Raw genomic sequence first — 20682 nt, forward strand, 5'->3', positions numbered from 1 at the left:
TATGTAAAAACATATATTGTATTGGTCGCCTCATTAAAAACCTTAACTTAAGAAAACCCTGTGGGAAAAACTTAGTTAAGGAAAAAAGAGTACAACCATAAGCCTTCAGGGCGCAAACCGCATAATCTTCAGAATTTTGGGGTTTGTCCATTTAAGCAATTATTTTGCAACATTTCCTCTTTTACATCATTATATCATACTCATGCCTCGTTAAAAACCACACTAGAAAAACCCAATGGGAGAAAACTAGTGAGGAAAAGAGTACATGATATTTATGTTTTTATGTGTTGCAAATAGTGCGCAACTGTTAGTCTTTTATGACTTAATCTTCAGGATTTTACATTCAATCTTCCGGATTGATTCGAATAAATGTACTCCCCGTCTCCCCCTGAAGATAACAATCTTCAAGTTCTACATATATTTTAAAATTTCAAAGAGATGAATTGGACAAATCTTCTGGATTGTCACTAGAGTAGTGTACAATAATCTTATGGCTCTTCTAGAGCTCATATAACATTTGTGCAACACAAGTGTTATTCTCCTCATTTTGAACATTTAGGGAAATTCATTGTATAACCAGTTTTGGACTTGACATTGCGGGGATCAAACAAAACAGCCAGTACCCAAGTAGCTTATTAAAACCGTATCATGGTTTCTTACATAAATGTCATGTCTTTGTATCTCGAAGATACCAGAGAATATGTTAATCATTATTCAAGTACTTCATTTGTACGCGGGAGCACTAGATTTTGCTAGCAATTTCATCGCCAAATATGTTGCGATTATGGAACTTCTGGTTCTATAATGGTGCTCCAACGATAATGAAGTAAGGGACTTCGAGTCCAAAAAGGTTCCTTATCTGCTTCAAGAGATTATTAGGCAACTTTTAGTTTGATAAAAACATGACACTTATATGCATATAGACATGTGAAAAAGCAATTTTAGATGTAAGCTGACTGGTGTATATATAAAAAAAATCTTCAAAGAAAAACTCGATCTTCAAGTCGAGATAATACTTATAGCTTTCACAAACTTTTTATTTCAAAAGTTTCAGTCTTTAAACATGAACTGACATTATCGAGTTCTTTAAATATTTTATTAATGTTTACACCATCAATCTTGACTGAGATAATAAGTTCATTATCAACCCTTTATCGAGCACACAATGGTACATATTATTCCTTCAATGAGGATATTAACTCCATTCGCAACCCTTTAAAGAGTAAATAATGACACATAATATAATAATACTTAAAAATCCTCATTTCGAGAATTATGAATCCATCAAGGATTTCTCAAGATAAATTTAACTGCATATCTGAATTTATTATTCTGTCAATTGTATTATGTAGCGGAACTTAATGTCATTTACCGTGGGAGAGTATATTTGATGAAAATCAATTAAGGGTCTCTGCGTGAACCCATAGGCTACAAACTCGCTTCATCACCTCATTATTCTTATTTCTCTTTCATGCACACACCCATTTGTAACCTTCAGGGTTAACGCTCAAATGGTGTATTGTTATAAAGAGAATTTATTCATTTTAGTGAGTCGAGCTATGCCTTAATTGCTCCTTTATATATTAAATAGTCATGGCACTTCTGGTGCCTAACTCTGGATCCAGATTATCATATAACGAGCAATTTGTAATGGCAATTGTGTTGTCGACAACTATAACCTTTTTGTAAAACTCCCATATTTGTAAAAGTAATGGCAATTTCTAAAACAACCAGATTCTAAACATTTCCCAAAGATATTTTGATCTGGTCGTTCCGCATCCCTAGTATTACGTTTGTTTGGTGCACCTATAAATTTTTTACTAGGGTTTTTCGTCATCTGGACGAACGTCTGCAGGACATAATTGTTCAAGCTATTTCAAGAGTGACAATATTTCTTTACTAGATCTAGTATTATGATCCATATCTCTTTCACCGAAAGATCTCCTACACTTCTAGTGTCAAGGAGTATCGATAGATATGTTTGGTCCAAGGATATAGGACCTAGTCACTTCTTTTATGATCATTATGATCAATAGATGTATTTGGCAGATTATTTGCTAAAATCGCAAATAGATTATCTTTTGAACTTCCAGTTCAATCTAACTAGTACATGGATTTAAATAATGAAGATGTTTTTATTCTTATGAAATTTCTTGGCATTCCAAAAAGCTACAGAGTAGTATATTATCTCCCCCTAATGCCGAGAAACAATCTTCATTAGGAATGCAGTCAACGTACCCAATTATATGTATTGATCCCCTATCATGGGCTTTCAGTATTTAATCAATAGACGGGGGTTTCTTTGATAGCCCTTTTAGAGGTACGTTGTGGTGGTGATATAAAATAGACTGCGCAAATAAAATAACGCAGATAGGGAAATGTTACTTCTGAAACCATGTACTAGGTGAAAAAAGGGGGTATAGCAATCCTTGAGGGATTGATTTGTGATATGCATTGAGTTAGACTTGGGTAAAAAGAACTTGACTCATAGTAACGTCATAGCAATCCTTCGGGGATTGATGGGATAGGTGGATCATTATTTGTCATGAATTTATTGTCAAGGTCCATCCTAAAGGGTGACTTAGAGAATTAAAGTCCTTAATCTACCTTCTAGGCAAATAAAAAAATGAGGGCTATAAATTTAAATATCATATGCTCAAAACTCATGTCAAAAAGTTTCTATAGCAGAAACTAGCACTGTAAACATGTCATAGCCTTTAACTATTATCACATGCAAGCTAAGGTTTAGCAACGACAGGTGCAACCTAACCCTATTGAGAATTCATGCTATTTTCCCACTTATAAGTTGGGTGATAAATCTCAATAGCTATGGCCTATAGCAAAATAATTAATTGCCAACAAGAAATAACAAAAGCTCTTATATGAGCCTAATCAAGAGATTATATGCTAAAAGTTGTAAATTAAAGAGAAGCATGCAATAGCATGTGATATAATTGTCCCTTATGTCTTGGACACCAAACTCTCAATTGAGTCATGCACATCCATTAAATAAAGAATAGCATGTTTGGTACACACAAGGCATGACATGACAAGAGATATTGTTTATTAATTCATAAATTAGAAAAATGAGAGAAGTACCGTTCGCCGAAGAATAATGAGCACATGTTTGCTGTCGGGCCCATTCATTCCATTTTTGGGGCGTCAAAAACAGCAATTTTCCAAGAAAGCTCTCATTTTATCTCATAGTTTCATACAAGCATGAAAACATCACAAAATAGCAAGATATACAAGCTGAAAACGGCAAAAATTTTCAGAATTGTGACCTGGATTTCAGAATTTTCTTGGGGGAAAAAGGTAACACATTTTGGCACAAAATTTTACATATATGTAGTTCATCAAGTATAGAACGTACATGAAAATTTTCATGCCAATCCAAGGTGTAAAAGTATTTTTCCCGAGATTTTTTCCAACATTGCTCCAGGAAGAAAAATAATTGGCAGCACACTGCCAAAACTTTACAATTTTTCTAGAATAACCAAAGCATATTTTTAACAAAATATTTTTATAGACATCAAATACCATGAGTCTAGGTTCTCCAGAAAAAATTCCATGCCAAAAGGAGTTCAAGAAGTATTTTTCACGAATTTAATTTTCAAACCGTGCCGGTCAGAATTTTCAGGCAGTGATTATGTGTAAAAAAAACACAACTTGTTTGCTTCAGGCAAACCAACATGATGTGAGTCAATTTTGACTTTCAGAGAGTATCATAGCATTAGAAATAGAAGTTGCAAACTTCATTCATAAGTCATTAGTCACTTTAAATATCAATTCACATCCAGGGTCTTCCAGACCTTATTAAAAATAGCCCAATGACCAAACACTTAGCATAATTTTGTCATATACTATTACTAGAGTACAATACGACCATTGACAATGAGACCCGCATACACGAAATAACATACACCAAATATCCTTTAGGGATTGACTTAGGGTCTATAGATCCTTTTAGATCAAATATCTATAATCGAGTGCTTGGGCCAAGATAACGGGTGATAGATAAAATTAGTGCTCTTGATTTACCTTCTGGGCAAAACTATATTGAAAAAATGCACTATTATTTTGTTCAGATACTCAAATTTGAGATATTCAAGATGCAAAACTCATGCCATATAATTTTATGATAAAGACTAGTACCATCAATAAGCATGAATTTGGACAAATAATCATCGACTTCCAAATCAGAATTAAATCAATTTGACATTAGTCACATAACTTGTCATAGTGCTATTATCATATAACTAGCGCTATGAATTCGCCTTCTGGGCAAAGCTATGTTTAAAATTCATGTTGTAACCACTTGTTGATCATGACAATCATACAAGGATTATCGTATAATAAGTATATAAAACAGTGGCTTTAATTTTCCATCTGGGCAAAGCTCCCATTAAGATTTATAAATCTTAATATATATGGCCTATAGCAAATAATTGACAGCTTGGCAACATGAGTAAAGCTGAGCAATTTATCATGCAAAAAAAAAAAAATAGCCAACAACATAGGGATGTGATACTACTAGAACTAGGCAGCAACAACCATAATATCATTGATCAATAATTGGGTTCACTTAAACATAAACAAGTAATAAGTGTTTATGTAAAAATACCTTCAAGAACCCAGTCTATGCTGCTTTGCCGTAGCACCTAGTGTGACACAGAGATCAGTGACAGTATGAATAATAACTTATTCCTGTCATTTGATTGTGCAACTCCTGCCTCTAGTCCAGCATGACATGTGTTCAGATTTTGAAGGCTAGATCAACATTAGTGATAAATTGCCAATCTGATGAAAACTCCAGGTTAGTAATGATGTTGCAATAGCAGGGAAGAATTGGAAGTGCCTTCGCTTCTTATTGGAAATATGTTGCTTTTCCAAAAATTCTCTATATATGTTAAATACACCATTTTCAAATTTGTATGCAGAACACACAAAACAATATAATTCTTGCTTATATATAGCAACATCACTAATTTCTTTCTCCAATAAAAAATGTGCACAGCTTATCACCAAAGATCATATCAGTGATCAAAAATTAACAAGCTTGTCATCGTTTCCATTTGGTAGTATGAGCAAGGAGGTTCAAAGGAATAATTTTTAAGATAAGTAATTTTGCCCGTTAACTTGCATCATACGATCAATCACTGTACTATATGAAAGTATAAATATATTTCTTAGAAAATAAGAATACTTAGCTTTGAGATTAATCACAAGGCCAGTTGATGATTCCTTGGTTGTTCCGCCTTCGGGGCCTTTCAAGAAAATCATTGCAGCCAAGAAAACTTTCCAACAACAAGCTGCAGCTGGAAAATAATTCGCACCACACGTTGCTGCCACAAAAAAAAAATTAATTTGAAGCTGCCATGCCAATCGGGAAGTAATTTCCACCGCCCAGATCGCTGCTGTCCAAGAACTATGCCGAAAGAAAGTTTGATTCTGCCGGATCGATTAATTTTGCTGACGAACAAGAGTTTGCAACAGCTGATCGGAATGAAGAAATCGCCACCGCCGGAAAATCGAAGCAGCTACCTTGAATTAAAATTGTTGTAGACCAAGGAAATTGCCCAAATTGGAACTGCTTTTGAACCCAATTGAGAACAACACTACCCATGCGATTAAGCGCGATTGAAAACGTAGCCCTCGATTTGGGTGCAGTCACCGTCGCTGATCGCTTGTCGCGTTGGAGTTGAGGTCGAAGGGCTTGAGAAGTGATGGCCAGTGGGCAATGTTCCTCTACGTGAGAATGGTAGAGATTTGGTTGATCAATTGGGAAAGTTTGATCTGTTCTCTCCAGTCTGGTTTAAGAGATAGCGCTTCGAACTGGGCTGATGCCTCCTTAATATGGCACCTTCGTGTTTGGAACCCATTATCCAGTGGTAGATCTTGTAATCGATCACTGACGAAGCTTGGAATACTGAGGCCGTCGATCGATCGATTGAGGATGGCGATGATGTTGCTGGACATCAGAGACAGCACCGGACGGCTCCAAGGCTCCATCGCCGCCCTGAAGACAGCGGATCGCCGATGGAGACAAGTTCACGTCAGAATATTACGCACCCGATCCAGCTCTTGTTCCACCGAGTTGGGAGGCGGCTGACCCACTTCCATGATCGCCTCGATGTGACGAAGAAGGTGGACGGAGCCGATCGCCGGTTTGAGGCCCGCCGGCGCCGGAAATTGCGAAGACGTGGCCGAACCTAGTTTTTTTGTTTAGAGCAAAGTGCCGATAACGTGTTAAACTAAATTAGACAAGAAAGAAGAGGGAAGGCAGCTTATTCTTATTCATCCACAGCCATTCTTATGGCAATATATATATATATATATATATATACAAGGTAAGCATAAATATGTACTAAATAGGAATAAGTACATCAGTTACAACATGGCTGTTACAACATGGACAATAATGTCCACAATAAGTATAATATTTATAACACATATCTTTATTATTTGTGATTGTTGTAGATTTGTAGTATTATTTTAAATTTGGAATTGAGATTTGCTCTTAAAGAAAGTTGAACTCAAGACCTCCCGTTTAAATTTGGAATTGAGATTTGCTCTTAAAGAAAGTTGAACTCAAGACCTCCCGCTTTGATATTGACATTGTTGTTATCACTTTGCCTCATGTATCAACGTTAATATCCTTATTACTCCATTTTAAGGTGATTAGATTTTTTAATATAGGAAAATCAGTCGAGACTATTGGAATTTTTTCTCTCGCTCTCTTTCGAGAGTCCTGTTCCCCTCACCGGCTTTTCGGCGATAATCTAGGGTTTCTTCCCTCCCGTGGATGGTTGAATGGAACCACAGAACATTCCAAAGATGCATGCCAACCGTACGCCAGGCTATCTTGACGACGAGAACAACAAACAACGGTTGGTAAATATCCCCACAGGCCATGTAAAACATCTTTCCGTTCAGAATTCTTGGCCGTTGGAAAACACATCACAGACATGCTAATGAATTTACAGTACTTTAGCGACCCATGGCAGTTATCTAGCGTACGACGATGGGGATTAACATCAGAGAACTTTAACCCTGACTATATCTCTTTAGATTCTTCCATGAATGTGCATCAATTAGTTAATAAGGGTTGATGAATGTTATTTACAATTCAAATTTTTGCAACATTTAATTTAGTGTTAGTGGATGTGACCACGGTTCGGTTCTGAGTATGAACTGACGGTTCACATCTCCGGAAAATGGCAAACCGGAACCGGGGATTTCCAGTTTGAACCGCCATTTCGAACTAAATTTTTATTTTATTTTTTGGATAAATTCTATTTTTAATTTTTAAAATAATTCAAAGGCAACAATTAATTTTGTTTTTTGAAATTCTTTTCGTTCTTAAATTTTTAAACTATCGTTATATCAAATATTTAAACTCTACAGTCAATCTAAAAAAATTAAAATTATTTTGAACTTGCACTTAATTTTACCAAGATTAAGTTGTTAAGATATAAAACTTAAAATGAAGAATTCATTCTCCTATATCTTTATTATTTTTTTGTGATTATTGTAAACTTAAAATGAAGAATTCATTCTCCTATATCTTTATTATTTTTTGTGATGATTGTACATTGGTAATATCGTTTTAAATTTAAAATTGAGATTTGCTCTTGTTGAGAGTTGAAGTCAAGACCTCCCGCTTACTAAACGGGTGCTCTAACCAACTGAGCTACAAGAGCTAAACATTTGTTATTATTGATATTGTCATTGTTGTTATCATTTTGCCTTTTGTTTAAACTTTAATATCCTTATTACTCCATTTTAAGGTGATTAGATTTGTTAAAATGGGAATATCAGTCGAGACTATTGGAATTTTTTCTCTCGCTCTCTTTCGTGAGTCCTGTACCCCTCACCGGCTTTTCAGCGATAATCTAGGGTTTTTTCCCACACGTGGATGGTTGAATGGAACCAAAGAACATTCTGAAGATGAATGCCATCCTTACGCTAGGCGATCTTGACGACGAGGACAACAGACAACGGTTGGTAAACATCGCCACAGGTCTTGTAAAACATCTTTCCGTTCAGAATTCTTGGTCGTAGGAAAACACATTAAAGACATGCCAATAAAATAACAGTACTTTAGCGACACCAAAGCGGTTATCTTGCATACGACGATGGGGATTAACATCAGATAACTTTAACCTTGACTCTATCTCTTTAGATTCTTCCATGAATGTGCATCATTTAGTTATTAAGGGTTGACACATGTTATTTACAATTCAAATTTTTGCAACATTTAATTTAGTGTTATTGGATGTGGCCAAGGTTCGGTTCTGATTATGAACTGACGGTTCACATCTCTGGAAAATGGCAAATCGGGAGTGGGGATTTCCAGTTTGAAACACCATTTCGAACTGATTATTTATTTTTTAATTTATTTTGGAAACATTATATTTTTAATTTTTAAAATAATTCAAAGGCAATAATTAATTTTATTTTTTGAAATTCTTTTCGTTCTTAAATTTTTAAACAATGGTTATATCAAATATTTAAACTCTAATGTCAAACTAAAAAAATTAAAATTATTTTGAACTTGCACTTAATTTTACCAAGATTAGGTTGACTATGATATAAATATAAAACTTAAAATGAAGAATTCATTCTAGGTTGCCTATGATATAAATATAAAACTTAAAATGATGAATTCATTCTCCTATATCTTTAGTATTTTTTGTGATTATTGTAGATTAGTAGTATTGTTTTAAATTTGGAATTGAGATTTTCTTTAGTTGAGAGTTGAACTCAAGACCTCCCGCTTAATAAATGAGTGCTCTAACCAACTGAGCTACTAGAGCTAAACATTTTTTATTATTGATATTGTCATTGTTGTTATCATTTTGCCTCATGTTTCATCGTTAATATCCTTATTACTCCATTTTAAGGTGATTAGATTTGTTAAAATGGAAAAATCAGTCGAGACTATTGGAATTTTTTCTCTCGCTCTCTTTCGCGAGTCCTGTTCCCCTCACCGGCTTTTCGGCGATAATCTAGGGTTTCTTCCCTCCCGTGGATGGTTGAATGGAACCACAGAACATTCCAAAGATGCATGCCAACCTTACGCTAGGCTATCTTGACGACGACGACAACAAACAACGGTTGGTAAACATCCCCACAGGCCATGTAAAACATTTTTCCGTTCAGAATTATTGGCCGTAGGAAAACACATCATAGACCTGCCAATGATTTTAAAGTACTTTAGCGACTCCATGGCGGTTATCTTGCGTACGACGATGGGGATTAACATCAGAGAACTTTAACCCTGACTATATCTCTTTAGATTCTTCCATGAATGTGCATCAATTAGTTAATAAGGGTTGACGCATGTTATTTACAATTCAAATTTTTGTGACATTTAATTTAGTGTTAGTGGATGTGACCACGGTTCGGTTCTGAGTATGAACTAACGGTTCACATCTCCGGAAAATGGCAAACCGGAACCGGGGATTTCCAGTTTGAACCGCCATTTCGAACTAATTTTTTGTTTTCTTTTTTGGATAAATTCTATTTTTAATTTTTAAAATAATTCAAAGACAACAATTATTTTTTTTTTGAAATTCTTTTCGTTCTTAAATTTTTAAACTATCGTTATAGCAAATATTTAAACTCTAAAGTCAAACTAAAAAATTAACATTATTTTGAAGTTGCACTTAATTTTACCAAGATTAAGTTGTCTATGACATAAAACTTAAAATGAAGAATTCATTCTCCTATATCTTTATTATTTTTTGTGATTATTGTAAATTGGTAGTATTGTTTTAAATTTGGAATTAAGATTTGCTCTCGTTGAGAATTGAACTCAAAACCTCCCACTTACTAAACAAGTGCTCTAACCAACTGAGCTACAAGAGCTAGACATTTTTTATTATTGATATTGTCATTGTTGTTATCATTTTGCCTTTTGTTTAAACTTTAATATCCTTATTACTCCATTTTAAGGTGATTTGATTTGTTAAAATGGGAATATCAGTCGAAACTATTGGAACTTTTTCTCTCGCTCTCTTTCGCGAGTCTTGTTCCCCTCACATGCTTTTCAATGATAATCTAGGGTTTCTTCCCACACGTGGATGGTTGAATGGAACCAAAGAACATTCCGAAGATGAATGCCATCCTTACGCTAGGCGATCTTGACGACGAGGACAACAAACAACGATTGGTAAACATCGCCACAGGTCATGTAAAACATCTTTCCGTTCAGAATTCTTGGTCGTAGGAAAACACATTACAGACATGCCAATAAAATAACAGTACTTTAGCGACACCATAGCGGTTATCTTGCGTACGACGATGGGGATTAACATCAGAGATCTTTAACCTTGACTCTATCTCTTTAGATTCTTCCACGAATGTGCATCATTTAGTTATTGAGGGTTGATACTTGTTATTTACAATTCAAATTTTTGCAACATTTAATTTAGTGTTAGTGGATGTGACCAAGGTTCGGTTCTGATTATGAACTGACGGTTCACATCTCCGGAAAATAGAACATCGGGACCGGGGATTTCCAGTTTGAAACGCCATTTCGAACTGATTTTTTATTTTTTTAATTTTTTTTTTGAAAAATTATATTTTTAATTTTTAAAATAATTCAAAGGCAATAATTAATTTTGTTTTTTGAAATTCTTTTCGTTCTTAAATTTTTAAACAATGGTTATTTCAAATATTTATACTCTAAAGTCAAACTAAAAAAATTAAAATTATTTTGAACTTGCACTTAATTTTACCAAGATTAGGTTGCCTATGATTTAAATATAAAACTTAAAATGAAGAATTCATTCTCCTATATCTTTAATATTTTTTGTGATTATTGTAGATTAGTAGTATCATTTTAAATTTGGAATTGAGATTTGCTCCGACGAAGAGTTGAACTCAAGACCTTTCATTTACTATATGAGTGCTCTAACCAACTGAACTACAAGAGCAAGACATTTTTTATTATTGATATTGTCATTGTTGTTATTATTTTGCCTCATGTTTCAACGTTAATATCCTTATTACTCCATTTTAAGGTGATTAGATTTGTTAAAATGGGAAAATCAGTCGAGACTATTGGAGTTTTTTCTCTCGCTCTCTTTCGCGAGTCCTGTTCCCCTCACCGGCTTTTCGGCGATAATCTAGGGTTTCTTCCCTCCCGTGGATGGTTGAATGGAACCACAGAACATTCCAAAGATGCATGCCAACCTTAGGCTAGGCTATCTTGACGACGTGGACAACAAACAACGGTTGGTAAACATCCCCACAGGCCATGTAAAACATCTTTCCGTTCAGAATTCTTGGCCGTAGGAAAACACATCATAGACATGCCAATGATTTTAAAGTACTTTAGCGACTCCATGGCGGTTATCTTGCGTACGACGATGGGGATTAACATCAGAGAACTTTAACCCTGACTATATCTCTTTAGATTCTTCCATGAATGTGCATCAATTAGTTAATAAGGGTTGACTCATGTTATTTAAAATTCAAATTTTTGCGACATTTAATTTAGTGTTAGTGGATGTGACCACGGTTCGGTTCTGAGTATGAACTGACGGTTCACATCTTTCGGAAAATGGCAAATCGGAACCGGGGATTTCCAGTTTGAACCGCCATTTCGAACTAATTTTTTATTTTATTTTTTGGATAAATTCTATTATTAATTTTTAAAATAATTCAAAGGCAACAATTAATTTTGTTTTTTGAAATTCTTTTCGTTCTTAAATTTTTAAACAATGGTTATATCAAATATTTAAACTCTAAAGTCAGTCTAAAAAATTAACATTATTTTGAAGTTGCACTTAATTTTACCAAGATTAAGTTGTCTATGATATAAAACTTAAAATGAAGAATTCATTCTCCTATATCTTTATTATTTTTTGTGATTATTGTAGATTGGTAGTATTGTTTTAAATTTGGAATTGAGATTTGCTCTTATTGAGAATTGAACTCAAAACCTCTTGCTTACTAAACAGGTGCTCTAACCAACTGAGCTACAAGAGCTAGACATTTTTTATTATTGATATTGTCATTGTTGTTATCATTTTGCCTTTTGTTTAAACTTTAATATCCTTATTACTCCATGTTGGTCCCGTAAGGGTGGCGAGAAGTCTAGAGGGGGGATGAATAGACTTCTCTAACTTTTTTAACTTTCTTCGAAAACACACAAGGCAAATAACACTTTGATAATTTCAACTCTAAGTAACAAGCATCAACAAGATAAATAACTTAGAGTGTGCAGCGGAATAGGTAGCGGTAAAGTGCAGGGCCGTCCCTGGCCAGGGATAGCGCACAGGGCCCCCAAATTTTGGGGGCCCCAATATTACATACGTAGTACAGTATATATGTATATTGTGCCCCCAAATTTTGGGGGCACTTTTATTAAAAAAATATTATTTTATATTTATATTTTATATATTAGTGTAGGTGTAATTTATGTATAAAGAAATCAAGACGTTCTAAAATTTTTAAAAATTTATATTCGTAATTCTTAAGGACTTGATTTACGTATAGAGTTATAGTCTTATAACTTATAGGAATTGAGGCGGACCTATTTGATTATTGTAAAAATTATTATATATAAAGAGTAAAAAATTACTCTTATTCCTATTATAATGCATACACGCAAGATTTGTATTTACAACGCAAGAATTCGGTCTCAGTAATCATTAATTTAAAGTGCGTTGTTTGTGCATTTGACATCCTCAATTTTTTTTATTCTTCATGATAAAAGGATGAAGGTATGTAAATAATTAAATATTTTAATTCTTTAATTTTATTTAAAATTTTAAAATTATTAATTCAATAACTAACCCTAGCTAGGAATTTTTTTGATTGGTGAATAACAATCTAATTTCTTGTATTTTGATACTACAATTGCAATATCAATTAATCTTGACTATTTTCATTACTGTTGTTTATGCATAAATAAGTTTGTTAAAGTTAAAGTTGTTGAAACCTTACTTATGATCAACCATATTGTAAAAAAGACTCAATGGATTGGTGAATAATTTTACATCTAAATATGGCCAAAGAAGAAGAAGAATGTCACTTTTCAAGTGAAATTTTGAAATAATAAATTTTTTATAGACTATTGTATATTTTGATACAATACAATATATCTTTTATATATTTACAATTATACAAAAAAGGGACTAATGTTAATTTTTGTACAGGACCCCAATTTTCTTAGGAACGGCCCTGGTAAAGTGTTATGCTTATAAGTATGGTGCTCAAGGAGATATTCTAAACATGCAACACGTTAGAAACACTTGATATGGTTCAAAGATGATGTTCGTAAAGTTTGGCTTGCATGCAAACGTGGGACCTATCAAACCCAGACAAATAAAGATATGCGATAAATCGTAATCGGGTTAGTTCACAGTTAGAATAAGCATGCACAAAATATATGAGCAGTATGTAAATTGAGAGAGAGATTTATAGTGGTTCAGAGGTGGTGTAATCCTCCTAGTCCACTCTTCTCCTTTCACTTCAAGGAGGAAATTCACTATTCTTCGATCACCCAGATACAATAGTGAATAAGTGTCCACTGACACTTCTCCGAGTGTTTCGCACAAAGCTACACTCCTCCAAGGTTTTTCGCAAGCTCCTCTTGTTACTCCGCCTTCCCGAGTACTTCGCACCAAGCTGTACTCCTACACCACGAGAACTATGCACAAAGCTACGTCCTCACAGGGTTTTCACAAGCTCCTCTTGTTACTCTGCCCTTTACAACGAGTGCTACGCACAAAGCTACACTCAACCAGGGTTTTTCACTCTCTCCAGTTACTCCGCCCTCTTTCTACACTTAGTAGAGAAATCTACAAAGAGATAAAAATTTTCTCTCACTCAGACTTGAATTCTATCGTATATAGCTCAATATATCACTTGATGATTGATTGGATATTCTTCGTTATAGAATTCATGTTTGTCTTCAAGTCTGCTTGGACAATTTATAGCCAATGAAAGCTATTTGCCCGTTGATCAACTTTCGATCTCGATCGTCCATTTTGAATTGTAGTTGATCAAATAATATTGTCAACTTGATCTGAAATATTAGGTAGAAGTCATTTCTCCTTTTGTCAGATGATTTGAATAATTTGCCCGGTTCCGTGTCTTGAATTTTGTAGCCTCCAAAATTTGAATAAGTTCGGCGCGGCAAGCTTGATATTTCTTGTCCTTCATAAATGCTCTGACATGTCAAGTTGATCAAATAATTTATCTGCTGATTCTTGCTTGAGTATAAAACAATTTCTCCGCGAATCAACCTTCTTCGAGCGTCTCCGGTTCCACCGTAAAAACTTGATGTTCAGATGAAAATATATCAGATATTTTCTCCTTCATGATCCTTGTAAAATAATATACTGGAACCTCTGTAAAAACTTCATAGTTGTGCAAGGTGAGATGCTCTGTTTCGATTTTAAGCTTGGTCCACCATACTTGGTGTGTTTCTCCATCTGGTGCATGGCTCTTGTGAGACTTGTGCATTCACTTTGGTTAGTTTCCTAGCTAGTCTCCCATACGGTTTGGGCTAGTCTCCCATACGGTTTGGGCTAGTCTCCCATACGGTGGAGCTAGTCTCCCAAGCAAGGTAAAAATGCTTTAGTTGAAATTTGAACTTAGGATCATTTGGCATAGCTCACACGCGTTTCTTCCAACTCCTCTAGCATGGTTCTTGATAACTTATTCGCATCATAATTATGTTAAGCTATAATCCTGCTTAACTTCTTCAAATAAATTATGATCTTCTAGACTTGTACATGGGTTGCATGATATGGGTGCACCATACTCCGTACACTTAAACTGACTCAAATAGAATAAAAATGGGGACTACTTGATTTTTCAAAAAATACATTCGGCTTATCAAAATTTACAATATATTCCTAACACTCCATTTTAAGGTGATTAGATTTGTTAAAATGGGAATATCAGTCGAGACTATTGGAATTTTTTCTCTCGCTCTCTTTCGCGAGTCTTGTCCCCCTCACATGCTTTTCAACGATAATCTAGGGTTTCTTCCCACACGTGGATGGTTGAATGGAACCAAAGAACATTGTGAAGATGAATGCCATCCTTATGCTAAGCGATCTTGACGACGAAGACAACAAACAACGATTGGTAAACATCACCACAGGCCATGTAAAACATCTTTCCGTTCAGAATTCTTGGCCGTTGGAAAACACATCACAGACATGCCAATAAAATTAGAGTAGTTTAGCGACACCATAGCGGTTATCTTGCGTACGACGATGGGGATTTACATCAGTGAACTTTAACCCTGACTATATCTCTTTAGATTCTTCCAAGAATGTGCATCAATTAGTTAATAAGGGTTGACGAATGTTATTTACCATTCAAATTTTTGCAACATTTAATTTAGTGTTAGTGGATGTGACCACGGTTCGGTTCTGAGTATGAACTGACGGTTCACATCTCCGGAAAATGGCAAACCGGAAACGGGGATTTCAAGTTTGAACCGCCATTTCGAACTAATTTTTTATTTTATTTTTTGGATAAATTCAATTATTAATTTTAAAAATAATCCAAAGGCAACAATTAATTTTTTTTTGAAATTCTTTTCGTTCTTAAATTTTTAAACAACTGATATATCAAATATTTAAACTCTAAAGTCAAACTAAAAAAATTAAAATTATTTTGAACTTGGACTTAATTTTACCAAGATTAAAAGTTGTCTATGATATAAAACATAAAATGAAGTATACATTCTCCTATATCTTTATTATTTTTTATGATTATTGTAGATTGGTAGTATCGTTTTAAATTTGGAATTGAGATCTGCTCTTGTTGAGAGTTGAACTCAAGACCTCCCGCTTACTAAACGAGTGCTCTAACCAACTAAGCTACAAGAGCTAGACATTTTTTATTATTGATATTGTCATTGTTGTTATCATTTTGCCTTTTGTGACGCCATAAGGGCCGAGACTTACCCGAGTTTGGTGAAGGAGTTTTACCGTCACATGGTTGTGACGAGGGAAGGTGAAAGGCTTGAGATCACCTCTAAGGTGAGAGGTGTGAAGGTTGTGTTGTCTGAGAAGAGGTTAGCTCAGTTGTTGAGTTTGTCTGCTACCGGAGTGGCTCAGTACAGTGGTCATTCTTGGATTAGTACGGATACCATGGGATACCATGACTATTTGAGTTATCTGTTTGGCCGTACGAGTGGTTTCACTCAAGCTTCGAGGCCGGAAAAGAAGTGGTTGTCTGCGGAACAAAGGATCTTGGTTATGTTGGGGTCAGATTGTTTGTTGCCCAATAACAACAAGAGCAGTTTGTTGGGTAAGTTGGAGTGTACCTTTGCTTTCTGTTTGAAGAATATGGTTAAGTTCAATCTGCTTGCTTTGATGATGCAACACATGGTGTTTTGCCAGGATCACAACCGGAAGAGTTTTCCGTATGGAATGGTGCTAAGTTGGGTCTTGGTTAAGAAAGGTGTTAGTGTGGATGGTTATCCCTCGAAGGCTGTGGGAAAGATGGTGTTGGATACCGCCAATCTCCGGAGTTGTAATCTTTTTCTGTTGGATAGTGGTGAGTACATCACGCTTGAAGAGGTTGCTAGGAAAGCACCTGTTGAGAGAGCAGGGTTAGCTGCTGAGCTTGAGATTCATGCCAGGAAGTTGAGCCTTGCAGTCCAGAGTTTGGGTGGTGACGAAGAAGTTGAGGAGGAAACAGATCAGGAAGAAGAAGAAGGAACACCGGAGACCGCTGAAGTTGAGGTAAGTGAATCAGACGGTGAGGAACGCCGTAGAAGGGAAGAAGTTCACACCAAGAGAGGGCAGGATGTCGCTTCTTTGCTTCGTCAGCAAAACAGTTTGATCGCCGAGGGTTTTGCGTTTGTGAGGTCGCAGTTTGCCGCAGTGCATCAGAGGCTTGATCGGTTTGAAGCTAGTTCTAGTCACAGAGATGAAGCCGAAGAGGAAGAGTCTGAAGAGTCAGAGAGTGAAGAGTTCTAGTGGTGTTGTGGTAACCCCGTTCGTTTCTTTCTTTGTTGTTTCTTAGCCGTTGTAACTTGGTGTTTGGTTGTTGTGTGCTTTGTGTGCTTGCTTGTTTTGTTTGTTGCCTTGTTGTTTAGCTAGTGTGTTAGATGGTGTTTGGGTTAGTTGTTTAGTTCTTGGTTGTTATCTAGAAGTTGGTTGTTGTGTTGAGGTTAGAGTTCTTGATGCCAATCTATCCGTTTCTTGACCTCTTGCCTATCCTTGAAATCGTAATGTCTTTCTCTTTGCCTTGGAACCTTGTGAGAACTTTTGGAGTTTTTGACCCAAAAGGGATATTCTTGGACTTCTTGTCACAATTTTGTTTCCTTGTTACCTTTCGTTCTTAATTCGTGTACCCAAGTTTCGGGGACGAAACTTCTTTGAAGGGGGAGAGGATGTGACACCCCAAAAATCCACACTCCAAACCATGAATTAATTGAGTAATTAATTCTATTTCTTTTGAGGAATTGATTCCTAAAATCCTGATTTTTGATACTCAAGGACTAGTATTTGACTAGTCAATCTTTAAGTGGTGTTGTACCTTGTGCTTTGAGAGGAGTTCCCTTGTTCCTTACACTTTCTAAGAGTTAGTAAGGGTATCCTTGTCTTTTCACCAAGAGCTAGTTTTGTAACCTAAACCTAGAAGACTTCTTCATTTCATTCCCTTACATTTCCTAGAAAATATCTCTACCTTCTCTCTAGAAAACAAGAGTAGCTTGTTCTTCAAGCCAAAAGAAGCCTTTGTCAAGATTCCAAGTTTTGCTTCCAAGATTCAATCTTTCCTCTATTTTGGCATCTAGAAGGGTAAGATCTAAACTTGTCTAGTCTTTTTGGTTCCATCTTGGTTGTCTTTTTCTTAAAGGTTGGATCTTTATGATCTTTTGGTTTGATCTTGAAGTGGGTTTGGCTAGTGAGCTTAGTGGAGAGCTTGTTGTGGTGTAAGAAGAGTATTTTGGTCTTCAAGAGGTAACCCATGCTCTACAAAACCTATTTTGCTTACCTATATATGATTTCTTGGCTTCTACTTGTGTTTTGATAAGAAATGTGAGAGTTTATGCATTTATCTTGTGATATTGCATATCTAGAGCTTGTGTTTAGGATTCCTTTGTGCCATTGCTTGGCATTTTCCTTGGTTCAAGTCATTTTGTTGTGCTTGGTGAGATTTGGCATGTTTTGGACTTGAATTTGTGTTTGAAGGAGAAAATCCCCGAAGGGATTTGTTGTTTTGCAGGGATGTACCCGCGGGCGGAACGGCGGGCGGGGCACCACCCGCCGGCCTACCCGCGGGGAACATGTGCCTTGTGGGTAGTGTACCCGCGGGCGGGACCACGGTGGGGCGCTACCCGTGGGTCCACCCGCGGGGTACATGGTGGCGTTTGGTTCGGGATTTGTTCCCCGTGATTCGTTTGTCTTGGTCTTTGATCTTTTGGCTTCCCGTTGTTCTTTTGTGGAACTATTTGAGCGTCTTCTTGATGTTTCGTAGGTCTAGAGCTTTATGGTAGGTATCAATGTAGGATCTTTGGTGTTTTGAATCGTGCTAAGTGTTCAACATTGTGTTTCGTTGAACCGTGTGGTGTCTTGTGTGTTCCTCGGAACTATCTTAAGTTTCCTCGTTGTTGAGCTTGCTAGTTATTATCTTAATGCTAGCGTCGTTGTTGTCGATGGGTGGTGACCTGTCTCTTGATTGAGTATGTTTCATACCTCTTTTGCAATCCGTTGTTCGTTTCGTGTGAGTGGTGGTGCGTGTGTGGCTCTACCTGGATTGCACGATTAGTGGTATGTGACACTAGTCACCAAGGTATTACAGCGGTCCTCGTGGTGGCCGTGACGTGATTTCATGGAGTTGTGGCTGAGTCCACGTGTTTGGGGGATAACATTGTGTTATCCGGGCATGTGTTGCCGTGAATTGGTGGGTTTTCGTTGGTGGTTATAGGTGGGGGACGACGGTCCCGGAGGAATAAGGTTGGACTTGGCTGTACAGGGGCTTTCTGGAGGTAATGGTTGGCACCGAAGGTACAAGGTTGGGGGTAGCCATAAGGTTGGAACAGGGCATAAGGAAAACATATCAACTCGTGATGTGTGATGTCACGAGGGCCTGTGAAGCCGTTGTTGTGGTGAGTTCTCTTCTCTCGTGACGTGTGTAGTCACGGAGGCTTGTGGTGTGGTGTTTTGGCATGTGTTGCCGGTGGGTGAGTCTTTATCCTTGTGTGTGGTTAATCTTTGTGGTTGGGATGTGTTCCCGGTTTTATCCTTGTGAGTGGTGAGTCTTGTGTTGTCTTTTGATCTTGGCTTTTGACTTATATATATATATATTACGTTTCGAAAATGGTTTTCATATCATATATCTACCTATTTATGATACATAACGGTATTGGTGGGTTACCAGCATCTTTCGATGACCGGGCGTCGCCCCGATGTTTATCTTTGTATCTTTCAGGTGATGCGTAGTCGAGCGCGATGTCTAGAGCCGATAGCTTAGCACCTGTATCTTTAGACAGTGTTGTTGAGGCCTGTGTGCCAATGTCTTTAGATTGTTCTAGTTTGTTGTTTTTTGGATAGTGTTACACTTGCAGATTGTCGCCGTAGCGTATACCTAGTGTGGTATACGTGGCGTAACACCCCGTTTTAGATTCCTTTTATCCAGTTATCTTTTTATCTTCCGCTGTGCTAGTTTTGTGCTTGATCTGCAGGTGTTAAGACTCGTTTTAAGTCTTGTTGTTTTGGGGGGTGTTACAACTGTTATATCAAATATTTAAACTCTAAAGTCAAACTAAAGAAATTAAAATTATTTTGAACTTGGACTTAATTTTACCAAGATTAAGTTGTCTATGATATAAAACATAAAATGAAGTATTCATTCTCCTATATCTTTATTATTTTTTTGTGATTATTGTAGATTGGTAGTATCGTTTTAAATTTGGAATCGAGAATGCTCTTGTTGAGAGCTGAACTCAAGACCACCCGCTTACTAAACGGGTGCTCTAACCAACTGAGCTACAAGAGCTAGACATTTTTTATTATTGATATTGTCATTGTTTTTATCATTTTGCCTTTTGTTAAAACTTTAATATCCTTATTACTCCATTTTAAGGTGATTAGATTTGTTAAAATGGGAATATCAGTCAAGACTATTGGAATTTTTTCTCTCGCTCTCTTTCGCGAGTCTTGTCCCCCTCACATGCTTTTCAACGATAATCTAGGGTTTCTTCCCACACGTGGATGGTTGAATGGAACCAAAGAACATTGTGAAGATTAATGCCATCCTTACGCTAGGTGATCTTGACGACGAGGACAACAAACAACGATTGGTAAACATCGCCACAGGCCATGTAAAACATCTTTCCGTTCAGAATTCTTGGCCTTTGGAAAACACATCACAGACATGCCAATAAAATTAGAGTAGTTTAGCGACACCATAGCGGTTATCTTGCGTACGACGATGGGGATTAACATCAGAGAACTTTAACCCTGACTCTATCTCTTTAGATTCTTCCACGAATGTGCATCATTTAGTTATTAAGGGTTGACGCATGTTATTTACAATTCAAAATTTTGCAACATTTAATTTAGTGTTAGTGGATGTGCCCAAGGTGCGGTTCTGATTATGAACTGACGGTTCACATGTTCGGAAAATGGCAAATCGCGACTGGGGATTTCCAATTTGAAATGCCATTTCGAACTAATTTTTTATTTTATT

The 20682-nt window shown here is 36.3% G+C and overlaps 5 non-coding genes across 5 annotated transcripts; all 5 read right to left on the reverse strand.

The window, feature by feature from the left end:
* Window positions 1–7629: 7629 nt before the first annotated feature.
* TRNAT-AGU lies at window positions 7630–7703 on the reverse strand. Its single transcript has one exon. It is a non-coding gene; the product is annotated as a tRNA-Thr (tRNA).
* Window positions 7704–9799: 2096 nt separating this feature from the next.
* Window positions 9800–9873, reverse strand: TRNAT-AGU. Its single transcript has one exon. It is a non-coding gene; the product is annotated as a tRNA-Thr (tRNA).
* A 2053-nt stretch (window positions 9874–11926) lies between these two features.
* Window positions 11927–12000, reverse strand: TRNAT-AGU. Its single transcript has one exon. It is a non-coding gene; the product is annotated as a tRNA-Thr (tRNA).
* Window positions 12001–15793: 3793 nt separating this feature from the next.
* Window positions 15794–15867, reverse strand: TRNAT-AGU. The gene has a single exon. It is a non-coding gene; the product is annotated as a tRNA-Thr (tRNA).
* Window positions 15868–19915: 4048 nt separating this feature from the next.
* TRNAT-AGU lies at window positions 19916–19989 on the reverse strand. The gene has a single exon. It is a non-coding gene; the product is annotated as a tRNA-Thr (tRNA).
* Between the last annotated feature and the right edge of the window lie 693 nt (window positions 19990–20682).

Source organism: Ipomoea nil, unplaced genomic scaffold (genome assembly GCF_001879475.1).
Source record: "Ipomoea nil cultivar Tokyo-kokei standard unplaced genomic scaffold, Asagao_1.1 scaffold2191, whole genome shotgun sequence".
Lineage (NCBI taxonomy): Eukaryota > Viridiplantae > Streptophyta > Magnoliopsida > Solanales > Convolvulaceae > Ipomoea > Ipomoea nil.